Source organism: Aedes albopictus, chromosome 3 (genome assembly GCF_035046485.1).
Source record: "Aedes albopictus strain Foshan chromosome 3, AalbF5, whole genome shotgun sequence".
Lineage (NCBI taxonomy): Eukaryota > Metazoa > Arthropoda > Insecta > Diptera > Culicidae > Aedes > Aedes albopictus.
In genome coordinates this window covers 227,200,867-227,220,914 of record NC_085138.1, presented here as the reverse complement: position 1 = coordinate 227,220,914, position 20,048 = coordinate 227,200,867, and the positions used below count along the sequence as shown (strand labels likewise).

Sequence of the window (20,048 nt, the reverse complement as noted above, 5' to 3'; positions counted from 1 at the left end):
ACCGATTGATTGTCAGGATCTGGGAAATCGAACAGCTACCGGAGGAGGGAATGAAGGGATAAGCGACCATTTGTAATATGGGAACTACAGAGCGATCACCATTTTGAATGTTGTCTACAAAGTGATATCCCATATCATTCATCGCCTGTCACCCAAAACGAATGAGTTCGTTGGAAGTTATCAAGCTGGCTTCATCGGAGGAAGTTATCAAAACAGCCAGTCGACAGCGGGCCAGATCTTCACCGTATGGCAAATCCTCCGTAAATGTCGTGAATACCAGTTCCAAACGCATCATTGCACTCTACGGCAAACCCAGTCTCCATTAGAAGACAATGAGCGCAAAGAGCACGCTGGGCGACTGAGGATGGAGAGCGGCAGCCACGAACAACCGAGTATTGTGGTGTACTATTGTTGAGTATGTAAGATAAGTACATGTGATGCTGAGCAATAAAATGTATGTACAGGGGGTGGCCAAAATGTTTGGGATACGCAACATTTTTTTTTTCTCACAAAAAAGTTCAACATGCTGTAACTTTTCATAGAGTACATCAAAAACTGACGGATCCGTGAAAACCTCTACCGGATATTCCTTCAACGACGCCCTCCAAGCCGGTCCGATTGTCCACGACGAGCTACTAACCCTAGTCCTCCGGTTCCGGAAGTATCCAATAGCCCTGGTAACGGACATTGTGAAAATATACCGCCAGGTATTACTGCATCCCGACGACACACCACTACAGCGCATTCTCTGGCGATTCCATCTAGATGACCCGATTATCACGTACGAATTGTCTATGGTTACCTATGGGCTAGCACCATCGTCATCGTCGTCGATGAAGGATATTCCTACCCGCACGGTAGTCCCACTCTAAAGAAGAGATTCTATGTGGACGATTATATAGGGAGAGCTGATACAAAGGAAGAGGCAATCGGAACACGGGAGGAACTTGACGAACTGCTGGCCGAAGTAGGATTCCAATTGAGGAAATGGGCATCCAACAGCGAAAAGGTTCTGGAAGGACTCGACCCATCGCAAATTGCAACCCAACCAACGATGACATTTACCCACAAAGAACCCATCAAAGCGCTCGGGATCTTTTATTTATTTATTGACGTCAATCAGAACTAGACCGTTTCGTTACATTTTAAACCTAAGCTTATTATATATTGTTTTTACTTAAACTAATTTATATTACGATTTAACATAAATTGTTTTTTCAGTTCTGTTTTTGTCATTGTAAAGTCTATGGTTTGGCAATGTTTATTGTATATAGACATAATTCGGTTTAAAGGGCCAAATTTTGCGTAATCATTATGATGATGGTTGGTGGAAAAAATGCTACGTTTCCGTAGTGGTCTAGAAGAAGCATAAAAGTTTAATTTTGATAAAAGTTCCATCGAGTCGATACGCTGCGAAACCATATCATTAACAAACGATAACATTGCAAATTCTCGGCGTTGCTTAAGGACAAACGTCTTGAAATCCCGCTTCAACAGTGCATCAGAACTTGAAACGCACAAATCTCAAGAAGCAAGCTTCACATAACAGTGCATTTTATTATTCTGTTCTTGCTCACTTGTAATAAGCTTAAAATAAGAAGATCAGATGCGCTGGTTTTGTTTACGAAGAAATTTGTGCCCTCGAAATCGTGAGTAGGTACCAAAGTCGGCCATTGTGGCGGCCATCTTGGGATTCTAACAAGTCTGTCCTTAAGTGTTTGAATATTAATGAGCATACATCGTGCTTCATAGGATGGGAGAGGCAACCTTGTCCAGCCTAGTTTGCGGAGTGCAAAAAGTAAAAACTGTTTTTGAATTGATTCTATGCGTGTTTCATGTGTTACTGAAAATGGTGACCAAACTATACTACAGTATTCTAAAATTGAGCGCACATAGGCGATATATAACGTTTTTATAGTATATGGATCATAAAAATTATAACTAAACCGTTTAATAAAACCCAACATGTTGTTTGCTCTATTGATAATTGTATTATAGTGGTCTATGGATGTTAGTTTGGAATCTAAAAACACTCCCAAATCTCTTGTTCTTGTACATCTTTCCATTTCCTAGAAAAATTGTCCTATTGGATGTACTACGTTTTCTGCTTAACTCTATAGAGTTGCATTTTTTTACATTTAGTTGTAGTAGACTCTTGATGCACCAATCATAAAATATATTAATTTCATTTTGGAAAATGTTCACATCTTCATCGTTTAATATTTCTAAGTAGAGTTTCATGTCATCGGCATATATGAGGACTTTTACATGTTTAAGGATAAAGCAAATGTCGTTAACGTACAAAATGAACAGTAAAGGGCCTAAATGAGATCCTTGAGGAACTCCTGATGTAACTTGAATTGGTTTTGATTTTGCCCCTTTGAATTTAACAATTTGTTGTCTGCTAGTTAGATATGACTCTACCCATTTTAGAAGACTTCGTTCGAATCCAATTTTTTCTAATTTGAACAGTAACATTGGTATATCAATGCGGTCAAATGCTTTACTGAAGTCTGTGTAGAGGGCTTCTGCGCGATTACCGTTATCCATTGCAGTTAAAGAATAATTTACGAATTCGAGTAAGTTTGTACATGTTGAGCGTCCTTTGAAAAACCCATGTTGATTATTTGTTATTCTGTTCTTCACCATATGAAATAAAGTTTTATTAACTATTGCTTCGAAAACTTTGGGAATGCAAGAGATAATAGCTATTCCACGATAATTACGTATGTCAGATTTCTTACCGCTTTCAAAAATAGGTACTAAGAAAGAGCTTTTCCATGTTTTCGGAAATACACCAGATTGCAGCGACATATTGAAAAGCCAAAATAACGGGATGGTTAGTTCCGCTGATAGAGATTTTAAAAAGACAGGTGGAATCCCGTCAGACTTTTAAGTGTATCCATAATGTCATGTACTTTAATTTGGGTCATTTGTATGTCTTTTGAAAATTCCGGAAGAAATGAAAAATATTCACGGTCCCGGTCCTCCTCCGAAAAAGTGGTGTAAACATCTTGAAAAAAAGTAGCAAAGAGATTGCAAATTATTTCGGAGTTGTCGCCAGATTTTTCATCAAGATGCATTTCCGATGGAAAGTTGTCTGATTTCAATTTTGATTTTACATAATTAAAAAAGTTTTTTGGGCATGACTTTATTTCCCGTTCAGTTTTTGCATTGTAATCCTCAGATGCGATATCGATGGCGAGGTTTAATTGATCACAAATATTCAAATAGTTAGTCAAATATTCATTACTTTTATGTTTTTTGTACGCTTTATGGGCTTTTTGCTTACGATTCTTTAGATTTTTAATTTCATTGGTAAACCAGATGGGATGTTTTGAGCTACGGTGCCGTCTTCTTTTTATTAAAGGTATTTCATCGTGTATTATTTCAAAAAGTATTTTGTAAAAAGTGTCAACGGCAGTTTCAACATTTTCTTCATTCCTCAAAATATGCTGCCAGTCTACTTGACTCATTTTTCTACTTATATTTTCGTAATTAGCTGATTGATAATCATGAACCTCTTCAAAATCACAATTTTCGGGTCTGTTGTGTTCATGGATGAATAAAGAATATTCAATTGCGGTATGATGAGATTCATTTTTCCATAAAGGTGTGAGTGATTCTACTACGCAAAAGTCTTCATCAGTGTTCGTCATTAAAAGATCCAAATAACAATTATTCTGGTTTTTCACATGGTTAATATAATTTAGACCCAAGCTTGCTGATGTATCACATATGAATTGCAAAGCTTCGTTTTCACCAACAATTGGAAGCAGGATACTCTCATTGTCAATATCTGGGAAGAAATCAATAGCACGTTGATTGAAGTCCCCATAAATGTGTACTTTAATTTCGGGAGGAAAAGTGCTAATGATGTGTTGAGCAGTTTGATAAAACTTTTCAAATATGATTTTACGAGCATTTTCTGGGGGGAAGTACACAGAAACAAAAACATGTGTTTCGTCAGCTATGCGAACTTTAACCCATACATGCTCGAACTCTTTAATCTGCTGGGACCCTGGGGCGGACCTGATGAGATTCGACTCGACCCCTACTGTAGGAAATGATCCACCAACCAAGCGATTAATTCTTTCTGCCGCTGCAAAACACATTGATCTTCTAGGTCTCACCGCCCCAGTCATCATACGAGCAAAAATGTTAGTGCAATAGCTCTGGCTGCAGCCTTGCAGGTGGGATGAAGAGGTATCTGACGCTATTCAAAATAAGTGGAACAGCTATTGCTCCGACCTACCGAAGATTGAATCCTACCGTGTTGAACGATATGCATTTCTGCTAAATTCCTACGTTCAACTGCACACATTTGCGGATGCATCCCAGCAAGCATACGGCGCTTGCATTTGTGTCCATTCTACAGACGTCGGAAGTGCCGTAAAAGTCCGATTGATCGCTTCCAAATCAAAGGTAGCCCCCTCAAGCGGGTGTCCATTTCCCGGCTGGAGCTATCTGCTGCGCGGTTACATAAGCGAGTTTCCGAAGCATTGGATATGCCTATCACTGCTTCCTATTTAGGTCCGATTCGACGGTTACACTTGAGTGGCTTCGATCGCCTCCATACACTTGGAGCACCTTCATCGCGAATAAGGTTTCTGAAATCCAAACCACAATACAGGGATCTTATTGGCATCATATCGCAGAGAGAAACAATCCAGCGGACCTAGTCAGCAGAGGAATGATCGTCGAAAAAATCTTGTTCACCAATTTGTGGACCATGAGTACCTGAAATGGAGTGGCCAATAGTACCCAGCAGCAAAAACATTCGAAGAAATCCTGGAGCAGCGTAGAGCGGCTGTCCAAAATAAGCTCGAAGTGAATGGTAAGTTTGACACTTCGCTGTGCTATAGGCCTAATCATAAGGGGGCTTCGTGGCCGAGCGGTTAGCGGCGGCAGTCGTTTAGGTGTCTCGTAAGCTTCGGAGTGTGGGTTCGATTCCCGCTCCAGTCGGGGAAAACTTTTCGTCGAACGGAAAATTCTCCACTGGGCCACCGGGTGTTATATGTGTAGTCCGTTGTCGTATGTTTGTAATGTTCAGTCTGTAGAGGTCGCAAGGTCGAAGACGGTGTAATTGTCTTTTTTTATAAGACGTTTGAAATCGGCTGATTTTGGAGGTCTTTGACAGTTCTCCTATGAAAATGACAGTTCAGCGTTTGCGCCTTTGTTCGGCAGTTGTAAACAGTTCAGCGCATCTGTCACGGACCTGTCAATTGAAAAGGCCTATAATCGTTTGACACGAAAGACAGCATACTGTCTACGCTTCATCCAAGCTTGTCGTAGTGGTCGTCGTCGAACTACATGGTCTCCGTGTCCCGAGTCGGATGTAATAACAAATGGAATCACCGTTGAGGAAATGTCAGCAGTCCGTATGAAGCTAATCAAGCTAGCCCAAGCAGACGTGTTTGCAGAGGAGATTAGGAACTTGGGGAAGGGAAAAGCGGTATCCAAACATTCGAGCCTACGTCTTCTGAGACCTTTCATCGATAATTCAGGAATTTTGAGAGTTGGGGGTAGATTGCGTTTGTCAGATCAGCCTTATATAACCAAACATCCCATCCTCCTTCCCAATTCTCCTCCATTAACACGGTCAATCGCCATGGACTACCATCTGAGGCTACTCCACGGTGGCGGCCGTGTTACCCTACTGGCCATTCGCCAAGAATTTTGGCCGATACAATGTGGTCAACCACATCGTACGAAATTGCTTCCGTTGCTCTAGCTAGAGCCTCACCCGTTCCAGCCAATTGCCAAATTCAGGACAATTGCCGCTGCAGAAAATTACCTCGAGCCGTCATTTTCTGTCACTAGAGTAGATTGTGCCGGTCCAGTCTACATGAAAGCAATCCACAAACGCGCTTCACCAACCAAGACCTACATCAGCGTCTTCGTTTGCGTTACGAAAACTGTGCACCTACAGCTCTCCACACCAGCATTTCTCATCGGGCTTCGTAGTTTATCGCTCGTCGTGGTTGCTCCACACCAGCTCCACACACATGCACTCCCACAACGGAAAGAATTTCGAGGGAGCCCGCAACGGACTACACGAATTTTACCACATGCTCCGGAGAGAGAAGTCATCCGGATTCATTGCCACATACTGCTAAAGCCAGGGAATACAGTGGCATATAACTCCCCTGAAGGCCCAACTCTCAGGTATTCTGCAGCCCACTGCCAGCCTTCTGCTTTATCTATAGCGAAATTATAGTATGCTTTTTTTCCGTTACTCGGAATAATTCACACAACGTAGGGTAGATAAGCGATGAAATTGAATAAAGTTAAGATAGTCAAATCAAAACCATCGAAGAATGAAGTTTCAAGTTTAAATTACAAAAGTCAAGTTGTTTGGTGAATCCAGTGATACCGAGTGATCTCAATAGTGATAGTGTCCACCCAATCCGTTCTGTGATCCCGAAATCCGCCGGAAGCACAAATAGTGTTTTGCCGGAACGGTTCAATGTAGCTTTACGAAAGATTGGCAATCGAGCTCAAATTTGTATCAATGATGCACATATAATAGATTGACAAACAGTCAAAATTTGAGATTTATTTATGAACTCTTCGAAAAGTTACATCTTGTTGAACTTTTTTTGTGAGAGAAAAAAAGTTACCTATCCCAAAAATTAAGGCCATCCCATCCCCTGTTATTAATTTCTTGTTTTAGCATGGATACAGTACATCAAGAATACGATGAACCTAACACATTTGATTTTGCTGTGAATATATGCAGATCGATATATGAGGCATATATGAGATCGAGGAAGCATGAGAAAATACGCGGTCTGTCTGATTTACCTCGTTTCATTGAAAATTGTTTTGCACGCTTTCGTCAATAAATCGTCTGTGAAAATTTCTTTCCACCCTGTTAGGCACTCTTTCCGCACATTTGTACACATATTTGCTAACAGGTTGTTGCCTGGGGTCACGTTCATGTGTTAAATTAATAGTGGTATGTAAAACCGAGAGTGAAAATATTTGTCAGCTGCCATGATTGACGGTGGATCAAATTTTATGCCGAATTTACGAGCAGTTAACCAAAGTCGTACAGTAACCCGCCACTTTTCTCGAGAGGACAAGTCCATCCCACTAACACGATGTTCTCTGTGTCTCCTAAGGCGCGATTTTCTATACTCACATACTTAATCCGAGAGCTCACATCATCATAACATGCACTTGCTTACCACATTAATGGCTCACCGAGACGATACTCCTTCCTATGCGTAGTGATTTTCGTGAGTCTACGTCAGGATTGAGCGAGAACCCCTGGGCTTCAGCAGTGAATCGGATTGCGAGCGCCGGAAAATCTTATATAAATAGTACCAGGTTAGGACAGCCAGAACCATTTCGTCGTCGAAAGTCTTGAACGTATGTTCCGTGGTACCGCGGCGTCGTGAGATAACGGTCAGGAAGTCTTACGAAATTTCATCCGCAGGCATTTGCTCGTCATAAATAAATCAAAAGCAATGTGAGTCTTGGGCCCAAGTGTAAAATGGTGGCAGTTTTGCAATACCATAAATTTCACAAATTATCATTCTGTAATACAGTAATGACGTGAAGGTGAAATAGTTTTGTCTGTGTGGTTGTTTGAGAAGCATAAATCATCAACTGTGTAGTGAGCAAAATACGAAATGTAATACATAAGGGGGTTACATGAAAAGGAAAGGTGGAATAACATTTACGTGATTATCTGTGTTTCATAAAAGTGTATAAAACGAACATAAATAAAACAAATAAGTGAAAGGTGTTAAAAGAAAAAAAAAAGTGGCACAATTCTGAATAAACGGAAACTAAATATTCAAAAGTGAAATTCCAAATATGGATAAAGGAATGATTAAAAAATACTCAATGAAGATACCGGAAACATTTTCATTAAACAAAAAGTGCCTTAAAATTTGGGATGAATGAGCATGAGCATGAGCATAGATGACCGTACTATTCGTAGTTGCTACTCCGTGATTGACCAGAACAATCGAAGTTGCACAAGGAACCAACAGACGGAGCTTGGGAGTAGCTTACCGTCCTCAATGTGCATCTTCGAGAATTCCAAACTTTATTAGGTCAATAACGGCGCCGGCCACGTCCTTACGGTCATCGAGGAAGGAAAGGAATGTTATTATGACGTGCGTTGCTTACTAAAGACCGAGATCACCTCTGCGTCTCCACGTCTGTCATGGGAAGGACTTTTTGTTAGTGGGGAGAGGAAAGGGCGCATGATATGAGTTGGTAGGTGGAGTATTCATGCAACCCTATTAATATCAAACCACTTATTTTCATTTGGACTAAAACAAAACACATGCCGACATCGAAGATGACGAACCATTCAGATAGTTTTCGAAGTGCGAAAATTAACGAAAGAGAAAATAAAGTGATTTGAACCAACGTGGCTTTGGAACTTGGGCCGACACTTGACGTGACGAACATTTCAATGTCTGTTGACTAAAATCGCAAAAAATGTTGTTTGTTGCATTTATCGTATCATAAATCGCCCCGTACGAAGATGAGCAGTCAAATAGACGACGACGACGACCGAATGAAAACGCGGCCTGTACACTTTGCCACCAAAAACTCACTAAATCACCCCGTACGAAGATGAGCAGTCAAATAGACGACGACGACCGAATGAAAACGCGGCCTGTACACTTTGCCACCAAAAACTCACTCGTGCCTTAAAATTTGGGATGAATCATGCAAAACTGGAATGCTATCCAATATCGGAAATGTGATAATGTGAAATTGAAATAAAGAAAATAGATTTGTTTCCAAAAACTGCGCCATATTATGAAAAGTGATAAACTATTTAAATGCTTTGTACGCCAAAGTGGCTGCGCCTTGTGGTTGCTGGAGTATTTTTTATGTTTTAAGACGTGTGCCTCGAGTGTATCCTTTTCGGTATCTCATTTCATTTCCTTTTCGGCATCTGTACTGCCCCCACTCGCATAACTGTCCCATTTGACTTTTCATCACTTTTGAGTTAACGTTATGAATAGTCATCATTTTCGATGTACTTCTAAAAACAATAATAAAAAATATGATTTTTTATGTCAATATGTGAAAAAAATACCAAGTCATGAGCGTCCCATTTCAAAAGTACCCGCATAACAGTCCCATCATGGATTTTTGTGTTACGTAACACAAAACTGAACAACTTTGTAGTGATTGTAATATTTTTTACAGTTATATATTCATGTGCAAAGCAATCTGTGAAAGTTTCGAAATGATCGAAATATTCTTCAAATTTTGGCGATTTTTCAAAGTTTTATATGGAAACAAGTTTTCAAACTTCAAATGCTGTTTTCTCAATTCCTACTTTTTGCAAATGGGACTGTTATGCGAGTGGGGGCAGTGTATTTCTTTATTACAAGAAGTGATGGTTGCTTGTATAGAGAGTTTCCTGTTATTTTTACGAAGTTTATGTAATTCATTCTATCGCTATAATAGGGTATTGTATCATTTGGGCAGGTGTACCTATTTTGGGCACTTGCCGCTATAACTGCAGGGCCCATATAGCCGAGGCGGTAAACGCACGGGTATTCAGCATGACCATGCTGAGGGTGACGGGTTCGATTCCCGGTCGGTCCAGAATCTTTTCGTAAAGGAAATTTCCTTGACTTCCTTGGGCATAGAGTATCTTCGTGCCTGCCACACGATATACACATTAGCGTGGGACACAAAAAGACATTTTACTCCTATACACTTTTGAGTTCTATTTTGGCCCCATATCAACAGTGCAAAATTTCAGATCGATCGGAGAAACTATATTTTAGCACCAGCCATTTTAAGTTTTCATACGATTTAGCATGGGGAAAATCACTTTTTCAAAGAAAAATCGCCACAGGTTGCCCCTTAACCCCTAAAAATAAATCGATGAATGATTTCTGTTGGAAATTTTACGAGGAACCAACCCTCCGAAGACAGCAAAGCGATCTGAGGCATGTGAAAAAAGTTATTGATTGAAAACCGAATGGCATGCAAACGCTGTTTAACATGTAAGGAATAACAATAAATAATAAAATCTCGTTTTTTTATCGATCGGGTCGAGCCTAATAACTTTTTCCACGAAGGTCGCATCGATTTTCTGTCTTCAGAGGTCTGATTCCTAGTGAAGATTACTACAGAAATCATTCGTCGACTTATTTTTAGGGATCTAGGGGTGACTCCTAGCGATTTTTCTTTGCAGGAGTAATATTACCCCATAGTAAATCGTATGAAAAACTAAGAATGGCGGGCGCTAAAATATAGTTTTTCCGATCGATCTGAAATTTTGCACAGTTGATATGGGACCAAAGTGGAACTCAAAAAGTATACAGGAACTTGAGTTTTTCCATTTTTGTATTTTCCCATATAAACCGTGTACCAGGCTAATACACATGCAAAATGGTCATTGGCAGAGGAAGCTCTCAGTTAATAACTGTGGAAGTGCTCATAGAACACTAAGCTGAGAAGCAGGCTTTGTCCCAGTGAGGACGTTACGCCAAGAAGAGGAGAAGAGGACGCTATAACTAAGTCAATTTCAAACCGATTGATTTGCATTTTTGTACAGAGTTAGATACTGTACGTGCCTAACTCTATACAAAATTTCAAATCAATTGGTTCGAAATTGACTTAGTTATAGCGGCAAGTGCCCAAAATAGGTACACCTGCCCAAATGGTACAAAACCCTACATATCGGTTTGTAGGTTGTTATTTGACGAGGCAACTCTTATGAATTGCATACATAATCAAACTTGAGAATTGCTTTGAACTCTCCTTAAATGGTTCAATTATGCTAAGGTGTTTCAAATTGCTGCTGGCTCTTTATTATAGAGCTCACAATTTATTTTTTGGGATCTTAAATGGTTTGTATTAGTTGTTGATCAGCATAATTTTTAAACAATATTTGCTTGTGATCAAATAAAGGTACTTCAAATCAAGGCTCCCTCTTTACTAATATTTTAAGAGTTGGAACATTACCTCTACTAAAAACATCCATCTCGTTGTTGGACATAAATCTTGAAAGGTACTCACCCCTGTCGTTGTTGTCCGATGTACAGTGAATGGGTATTGAAATAAACAACACATTAAAAGCAACCTTTTACTTTCTTTAACCCTAAAAGGGATACCTTCATGGCCTCAGTTTCGTCACCTCACTGAGAGTGTTCCATCAAAGACGAGATCTGAAAGGCGTCTGGGGTCCAGTGGACCCCAGGTATCCCTTTTAGGGTTAAAAATGGTCTACCTTTGGGCTTTAATGGCGGTTTGTGGATTTTGTTTTTATTAAATAACTCGAAAAGTACATTATTGATAAGAATTTTTACCAAAAATTCTGTTATCTTGGAGTCAAAATGGCCTAGAAAGCATGGATTATTGAAATTTTCTGAGATAAAATATAATATAATCATGTAGGGTAAGTAAGTGTACCAATTATCGCCATAGTGGTTCCCTATTTGGCCATAGTGGGAATTTTGAAAGTTTTGAAGCTTTGCCCTATTATGAAAGTTTTAGTAGCAAGAATTTAAAAGTATCTTGTCATTAAAACTCTTGAAATGATGCAAAATTTTGAAATATCTCATACAACCACTATGGCCAAATAGGAAACCACTATGGTGATGACTGGTACACTCAGCCTAACATATCCCACGACTATCCCTAAATTCAATACAATGTCTTTTCATTCAGTATTTATGATTTTTTAAAGTGTAGAACAGCTTGAAACTACCAAATCGACATGAAGCACATCGAAATTTTTATCATTCAAGCTGAAAATTTGACCAGAAGTTCAATTTAGCATGAGCATCATGACACTTACTTGACCGGTGGGATTCGAGACATTTTCTAAAATGTGCACTTGTCTCAATTGTAGAGGTCTAATGAACGGCAATTAAATAAAAGTATTTTACAAAAAAAAAACGCCCCATCAAGTCCAAATTTATTCCAATTATAGCAAACTAGTCAAAATGTTTGGTCCACTTCATAAAAACTTATAGCATTTTGAATATGTTCTAGAAAATTCTCAAAATTAGAATACTGGAGCAAATTTGGAGCAATGGCGACGTTGCAAGTACCGAAGGTGGCGTGGTAACAGATCTAGGAGTATGTGCACAGGACGAAAGACTTCCGGCCCCTGACCTTCAAGAGATTGAGGAGGAGGTTGGCCGGTTGAAAAACAACAAAGCCGCTGGAGCAGATCAACTACCAAGCGAGCTTCTAAAATACGGTGGAGAAGCACTGGTGAGAGCACTACACTGGGTCATTACCAAGATTTGGGAGGAGGAAGTATTACCGGAGGAATGGATGGAAGGTATCGTGTGTCCCATCTACAAAAAGGGCGACAAGTTGGATTGCGGGAATTACCGCGCGATCACACTACTGAGCGCTGCCTACAAGATACTCTCTCAAATCTTATGCCGCCGTCTATCACCGATTGCAAGAGAGTTCGTGGGGCAATATCAGGCTGGATTTATGGGTGAACGCGCTACAACGGACCAGATGTTCGCCATCCGCCAGGTGTTGCAGAAATGCCGCGAATACAACGTGCCCACACATCACTTGTTCATCGATTTCAAATCGGCGTATGATACAATCGATCGAGAACAGCTATGGCAGATTATGCACGAATACGGATTCCCGGATAAACTGATACGGTTGATCAAGGCGACGATGGATCGAGTGATGTGCGTAGTTCGAGTATCAGGGACACTCTCGAGTCCCTTCGAATCTCGCAGAGGGCTACGGCAAGGTGATGGTCTTTCGTGCTTGCTGTTCAACATTGCTTTGGAGGGTGTAATAAGAAGAGCGGGGATAAACACGAGTGGGACGATTTTCACGAAATCCGTTCAGCTGCTTGGTTTCGCCGATGATATTGATATTATTGCTCGTAAATTTGAGACGATGGCGGAAACGTACATCCGACTAAAGAGTGAAGCCAGGCGAATCGGACTAGTCATTAATGTGTCGAAGACAAAGTACATGCTGGCAAAGGGCTCCAGGGAGGAATCACCGCGCCCGCCACCCCGAATTCATATCGACGGTGATGAAATCGAGGCGGTTGAAGAATTCGTGTACTTGGGCTCACTGGTGACCGCCGACAACGACACCAGCAGAGAAATTCAGAGGCGCATTGTGGCAGGAAATCGTTCTTACTTTGGACTCCGCAGAACTCTACGATCGAATAAAGTTCGCCGTAACACGAAGTTAACCATCTACAAAACGCTGATTAGACCGGTCGTCCTCTATGGGCACGAAACATGGACCCTACGTGCAGAGGACCAACGCGCCCTTGGAGTTTTCGAACGGAAGGTGTTGCGTACCATCTACGGCGGAGTGCAGATGGAAGACGGGACTTGGAGAAGGCGAATGAACCACGAGCTGCATCAGCTGCTGAGAGAACCAACCATCGTCCATACCGCGAAAATCGGGAGGCTACGGTGGGCGGGTCACGTCATCAGGATGTCGGATAGCAACCCGACTAAAATGGTTCTCGAGAGTCATCCGACCGGTACAAGAAGACGTGGAGCGCAGCGAGCTAGGTGGATCGACCAAGTGGAGGACGATCTGCGGACCCTACGCAGAGTGCGGAACTGGAGACAAGCAACCATGGACCGAGTGGAATGGAGGCGGCTACTATGTACAGCAGAGGCCACCCCGGCCTTAGCCTGACCGGTAAGGTAAGGTAAGGAGCAAATTTGCAATTAGCTCAACTAGTGGTAGAATCCCAAACAAAATGGCTATTGAACTGAAAGTCCTTGATTTACCAAACAACTTTGTCGAAGCAACCATATTTCAGATTAATTCTGAGATAAACCCAAATAAAAAATAGTAAGCCCTATAACGCCTCCTAAAGCTGATCAACTTTGCCGAAGACGCCAACTATCTAAATAATCAGGATCCTTAATATATGAGATGGAATTTTCGTCACAGACGTAACACTAACAAAATTGCAATCTTATTATAGATCTCAAGACCCTGATTTTTTTTTTTTGTGTTGATGTCTTCGGCAAAGCTGTGTAACTTGCCAAGGACTTTAAGTTTAACAGCCGCTATGTTCGAGTTTCTGCCACTAGGAAACACTACTTGCAAGTGCGACAAAATTTCAAATTAGGACTGATAGTTAACTCTACACAATGTAAGTGATTGCCATTTATTGAACTACTACATATTGAGATTAGGTGAATTAAATGAATAATAGCCTATCATTTGAAAATGGCGTATCTGCTTTGCGTCAACAAACACGTTTGTGTGTCTGTAAGGCCTATCAGTATAAAGTCCATAACGTCACATCCGTTGCTACTAAAGACTGAGTATACCTCTGGGTCTTTATAGTTGCCGTGGGAAAGAGTTTGTTAGTGTGGAGGGATAGTATGTTCCTTCTTCTTCTCCTCCTCCTTCTTCTTCTTCTTATTCTTCTTCTTCTTCCTCTTCTCCTTCTCCTTCTTCTTCTTTATGGCTCGACGTCCCCAATGGGACTTGGCCTGCCTCACTTCAACTTAGTGTTCTTTGAGAGCACTTCCACAATTATTAATTGAAGGGCTTTGTTTGCCTGCCATTACATGAATTTGTATTGTGAGGCAAGTACAATGATACCCTATGCCCAGGGAGTCGAAAAAATTTTCCCGACTGGAACGGGAATTAAACCCGCTGTCTCCGGATTGGTGATCCATAGCCTTAACCACTAGGCTAACTGGAGACCCCATAGTAAGTTCCATGACCTGGATTAACCTTAGAAGTGGGGAGTGATCGATGTAATTTGTTTTTTGCGTATTGAACATGCTCACGGAAATACGTCGTCATCTATGATGGCAAACCATTCAAAAATGTTTGTATATGCATAACTCAACCAACTGTGATTCATGAGTAAACACCGTTACCTGTAGTGGTGGACTCAACAAACTATGCTGTTGTATAAACAAACGATTGACCGTGTAATATTATCTAAATCTTTAGATTATTTTTTGAGCTAGGGTGTTATCCAACTTGGATGGATGCCAAAAATTGTAATCAGTCAAAACGATGTATAACAGCAAATACCGTCGTTGGGGGTGAGAATGGGTCAAAAAAGGATACTCAAAGATTGTTTATTAAATAACTAATGCAATTGAAGTCGGAATAACTTTTAATTTGGTATGTATACTCTTCTATGTGGTAATGATAGTTTTGCAAGAAAGTATCACATTATATCAATTACTTACTAATCTACAAATGATTGAAAATTGACCCAATCTCACCCCTTAGAGGGGGTGAGAATGGGTCAAAGTATTTGAAGTCGCCTATTTAAGAATATAAGTTATTTTTATTGATCATATCCAGTAAATCTATTTAAAATACAATGTAACCATGACGAATAAAAACTTAGGTAATTTTAAAAGATGATAAATCCACCTAAAAGGGCTAATACAACCGAAAAAAATGTTGAAATTTGATAAAATAACGTTTGTATGTTGTATCGCCATTTTTAGCCACCAAAATCTTCCTCATTTAAAGTTTCAACCTCCAAGAGAGGAGGGGGAAAGATTACAATGAGGGAGGAACGCATTGAAAGATTGATTGAAAATAAAACATGATATTTCTAGTATACTGCATAAGAAATGTTTAACCAAACCCTCCGTTATAAACTCTTATGTACATGATCATTGGCCTTTCAAGATAGAGGGTCGTTCAAATATTATGTTACACAACATTTCACATTATAGGACCATCTCTCACAATAATATTTAAACAAATATGCAGTACACTAAAGGCTAGATGATGATTAGAGGAGCTGTCCAAACGCATGGGTGTATTTTTATAAATGATTTTAGGCACTAAACGTATGAACACACTCGCTTGACACTTCTTCGACATATTTTCGAAAAAAAGCGTGCTTTTATGAAGATACGGTAAACATGGCACCACATTAAATTCAAATGGGGACTGGATAACAAGTTGAATTTTTAGTTAAGGTTATGTGCACTCGTTAACTTGCTTGACCCAATCTCACCCCCATTCTAAATATTTAGACATAGGGTCAAAAATATTGAATTTTTAAATAAAAAGTGCATTTACAGCCCACTTTTTTCGTTGCATCAACCAGGTAATACCTACAGCTAACTCCTTATAAGAAAATTTATGGTTAGGTGCTTGTGTGGAACATTGCGAAGGAGAATTTTTTTCAGAGTGATTTACTAGTAGTTTCATCACATAAGTTTAGCCACAAATTTAACAAAAAATGATTATTGCTAATTATCTTATTCTGCATCATGACGTTTAAAAACATCTCCTCTTTGAAATAATATAAAGTTTTCAATATAAATTAGCGATAGTTGATGAGTTATTTCAAATTTTACGTTTCTCCGTTTTGACCCAATCTCACCCTCCAGACCCATTGTCACCCCCATCGACGGTACTTATAAAACCCAAAAGTTCTTAGAGTTCAACAAGAGAGCTCTATGTACATACACTAGCCTAGTAACTGGACACTGTCCGAGCAGGTACCACTTGAAAAATATTGGCCAGATTCAGAGTGATATCAGTCGTTTCTGTAATACGGAACGTGAAACCTTGGATCATCTGCTTTGCAGTTGTGGTGCTTTGTATACGCGCAGGCAAAGATTTCTTAATAGTGGTTGCTTGCAGCCTAGTGAGATCTGGTCGTCAGAACCTGGGAAGGTCTTGGAGTTTATAAATTCTATTGCACCTGACTGGGAGACGACGCGTCATGGCACTTGATTACTTGGCACATGGTAATTAGCTGGCTAGATGCGAATATCAAAACGGTGTCAAAAGTGCCACAAAAGCTCAGCTTATTGGACGCTGGTGCCTAGTTTCCCCAACAGGGGAAGAAAAAAAAAAGAGAGAGCTCAACGAGCTTGAAGTTAGTTTGGGAAAACTTGGATACAAGTTTGTCGAATACCGCAAAGTGATCTGATTAGAAATAGACAAAACAGTTCTTTTAATCTCAATTGAACAGTTCTTTAGAAAGAATTAGTTCTTGTGAACCGTTCTACTGTTCAATAGTTTTTTTTATCGTTGTTTCGTGAATCTAATGTGGAATAATTACTTAGTTAATCAGCATATTATAGCCCTACCCAAGTAACAGAACTAGCTGAATAACAGTTTCTCAAGCTGAAGTTTGCTTAAGAGTAGTTTGTTCCACTCTTGTACAGCGAAAATGTTTGTTGGGTACTAGTCAAAAGTTATTTTATGTTATATCAAAAATCATTTTATGCTTTGTAAATTCAATTCCGCAAAAATCATTGAACCGTTTCTCAATTGCCGATCTCCGACCGGCTGCATGTTACCAGAGATCTGTTTTGCGACATGGTTTGAATGATACCGTCGATGGGGGTGACAATGGGTCTGGCGGGACCCTTGCTTGCGCCCCGAGCAGAAGGGAATAACAACAGCATAATAAAATGCGCTATTTTGCCAAAATAACTGAGTAATAAAATCAGTTATTTTTATGTGATTAACATAACAAATGATGTTATAAACTTTCTTTATTATTTATTATTCATTTATTCTTTATTCGCTTCATTTGACTTGTGTCTTAATGAAGGTGGTGGGGAAAAGCCTCTTGGAGTTGGCCATGAAAAGTGATGTCTCCAAAGGCGTAAAAACCCCGCATCTTTTCGACAAACATTACTGAGATTGACTTACAAGGATCTACATTACAATATAAACAATTTTAAACCATTAAAACATTACAAACAACAGGTCACTTAAGCAGTTACTGAAAATAAAAAAAAAAACATGCATGTAGATAAGCTTTTTACGTTAACATATTTGGACAGATTCTCGCCTGTATTCAAATTCGCTGCATCCAATGTCGAATAATGCTATCACAGCACACGATGCCTTCGCTGCTGAACCTTTCTCTGGAATGCCTGAGCAGACATTCGAAGTCGAACAAATCGAATACTTCATTGAATGCAGTTGTTACGGCGCTAATCGGACTATGTTGGCCATAAACTGTGTTGCTGCCTTCGGTCGTCAGGAAGTTACGCTGTCGTAGAGTCCGTTCGGGTGCGTAGATGTTCAGTCGCGATAAAATCTCAGGTGAATCGATTTCTCCCAGCAGAATTTTCGCAGCAAATCCGGCTTGTTGAGCAAACCTTTGGCTGGCCAGGGTATCAATACCAAGAAGGCGGCACCGCTGCTCGTACGGTGGCAAGTTTACAGGAACACACCAAGGCAAGGAACGAGGAGCACGTCTTACAAATTTTCTTTGAACTGCCTCAATTCTGTTTATCCTAATTGTCTGATATGGGCACCAAACGACAACATTAGACTCCAGCAATGATCTCACAAGGGTGCAATACAGTGAACGTAGGCACACCGGATCCTTAAACTCGTCACAGATTTAAAAAATGAACCCCAGTTGTCGATTCGCTTACGAAATCACATCTTCAAAGTGGATCCGAAAGGTGAAGCCTGGGTCCAATATAACACCCAAATCGCGTACGTGATTAACGCGCTCTAATATCAAATTATCTATGGTGTAACCGTAGATCATCGGCTTGAGTTTTCGATGAAAAGATATCACATTGCTCTTCTCAATGCTCAAAATAAGCATGTTGATAGAGCTCTAGTTAGCAAAGATGTTGACTAATTGCGGTAGCCTTTGACAATCATTTAAACTTCTGATGGTCATATAGAGTTTTAAATCGTCGGCAAAGAAAAGCTTGCTTCCAGGAGGTAACAGACGAGACAGATCATTGATAAAAAGTGAAAACAGCAGCGGCCCGAGATTGCTTCCTTGTGGTACGCCAGATAAATTAGTACCTAAATATAGTTGAATTTTCCGAGCCAATCACCACACAAAATTTCAGGCTCGACAAATACGATCTCAACCAAGAAATATAGTCTAAAGACATCCCAAGAAGCTCTAGTCGCTTCAACAGTATACTGTGGTCCACTCGATTGAACGCAGATTTAAAATCAGTATATATCGCATCAGTTTGATGACCATCTTCCGTCGACCGTATACAGTGTGATGCGAAGTTGACAAGATTCGTCACTACAGATCTATTAGGATAGAATCCGTGCTGGCAGGTACAAATGCAATGTTTACATGCAGCAAACAGCATATCTAAAACTTGGCTGTCATAAGCGGAAAAATAACAAAAATCATAACAAAAAAATGTTACTGGAAGACCAATTTAATAACATGTTTTGTTAGTTTCGATAACACCATAATAACAATGAATTAGGAAAATATTTCAATAACAAATGTTGTTATTTTAAAGTTATTGATTATCTAACCCTTACAGAAATTTGAATCAATTGGTTTGAAATTGACCTAGTTACAGCATCAATTGATCAAATTAAGTACACCTGGCCAAATGGATCACTGCACGAATTTATACTGGCCTGCTTACTCTCACACGAAATTTGACGCTTGAGAGGTGTCAGCACCGCTCGAACGTCAAATTTTCTGTGATAGTAAGCAGGCCAGCATAAGTCCATGCAGTGGACCATGGCATGAGACCCTATATAAATAACTAAACAAACATACACGCTAAAACCGCTCAGCACCTAAAATGTGTAAGGCCTACTCATAAGTGCATAATTCCCAGACCACACTAAAATGTGTAACAGTTAGACCAAGCCCACCCGTGGGCTTAATACTACACACGCAACAGCACGTCGTTAACGATTTTTAATTTCGTTATCCACCCATTTTCGCACCGGTCGTTCGTTTTCATGTGAGTAAAATAATGATCGGTCGCCTTTGCGCACCGGTGGTCTCTATTCTCTCCGTACCATTGGTTTTTTGCACTTCTGTAAATCATCGCAATATTTTGTGTATTTCTATGGGGTTATTGCAAATCTTATTCAGTATAATAATTTGTGCTCATATTATGAAAGATGGGGTTTTGGATAAGACTGAAAACTGTTAGTAAAAATTGAATTCAAATAAATAATTCCCTTGGAGATTTGTACCAGTTTTGGTGCGTTTAAAGATATCATTTTCTCAATAATTTATGATTGTATTTAATCCCAGAATTCAAGCAATCTTTTTTTAAATTATATGTTTGTTGCTTACTGCATGACATGTAGGTTGAATTTTTATCTAAAATAAT

The 20,048-nt window shown here is 39.9% G+C and overlaps 1 protein-coding gene across 2 annotated transcripts in view; it reads left to right on the top strand.

Moving 5' to 3' along the window:
- LOC109397784 (farnesol dehydrogenase-like) overlaps positions 1–20,048 on the top strand; it is a 46,376-nt gene that overhangs the window by 10,894 nt on the left and 15,434 nt on the right. The window contains exon 1 of one of the 2 annotated variants that reach the window (XM_062859270.1): positions 7,318–7,477. The exons of the other annotated variant lie outside the window; for it this stretch is intronic. The gene's annotated coding sequence lies outside the window, so the exon portion shown is untranslated. Of the gene's footprint in view, positions 1–7,317; positions 7,478–20,048 lie in introns of those variants that run through there. 2 annotated transcript variants of the gene reach the window in all.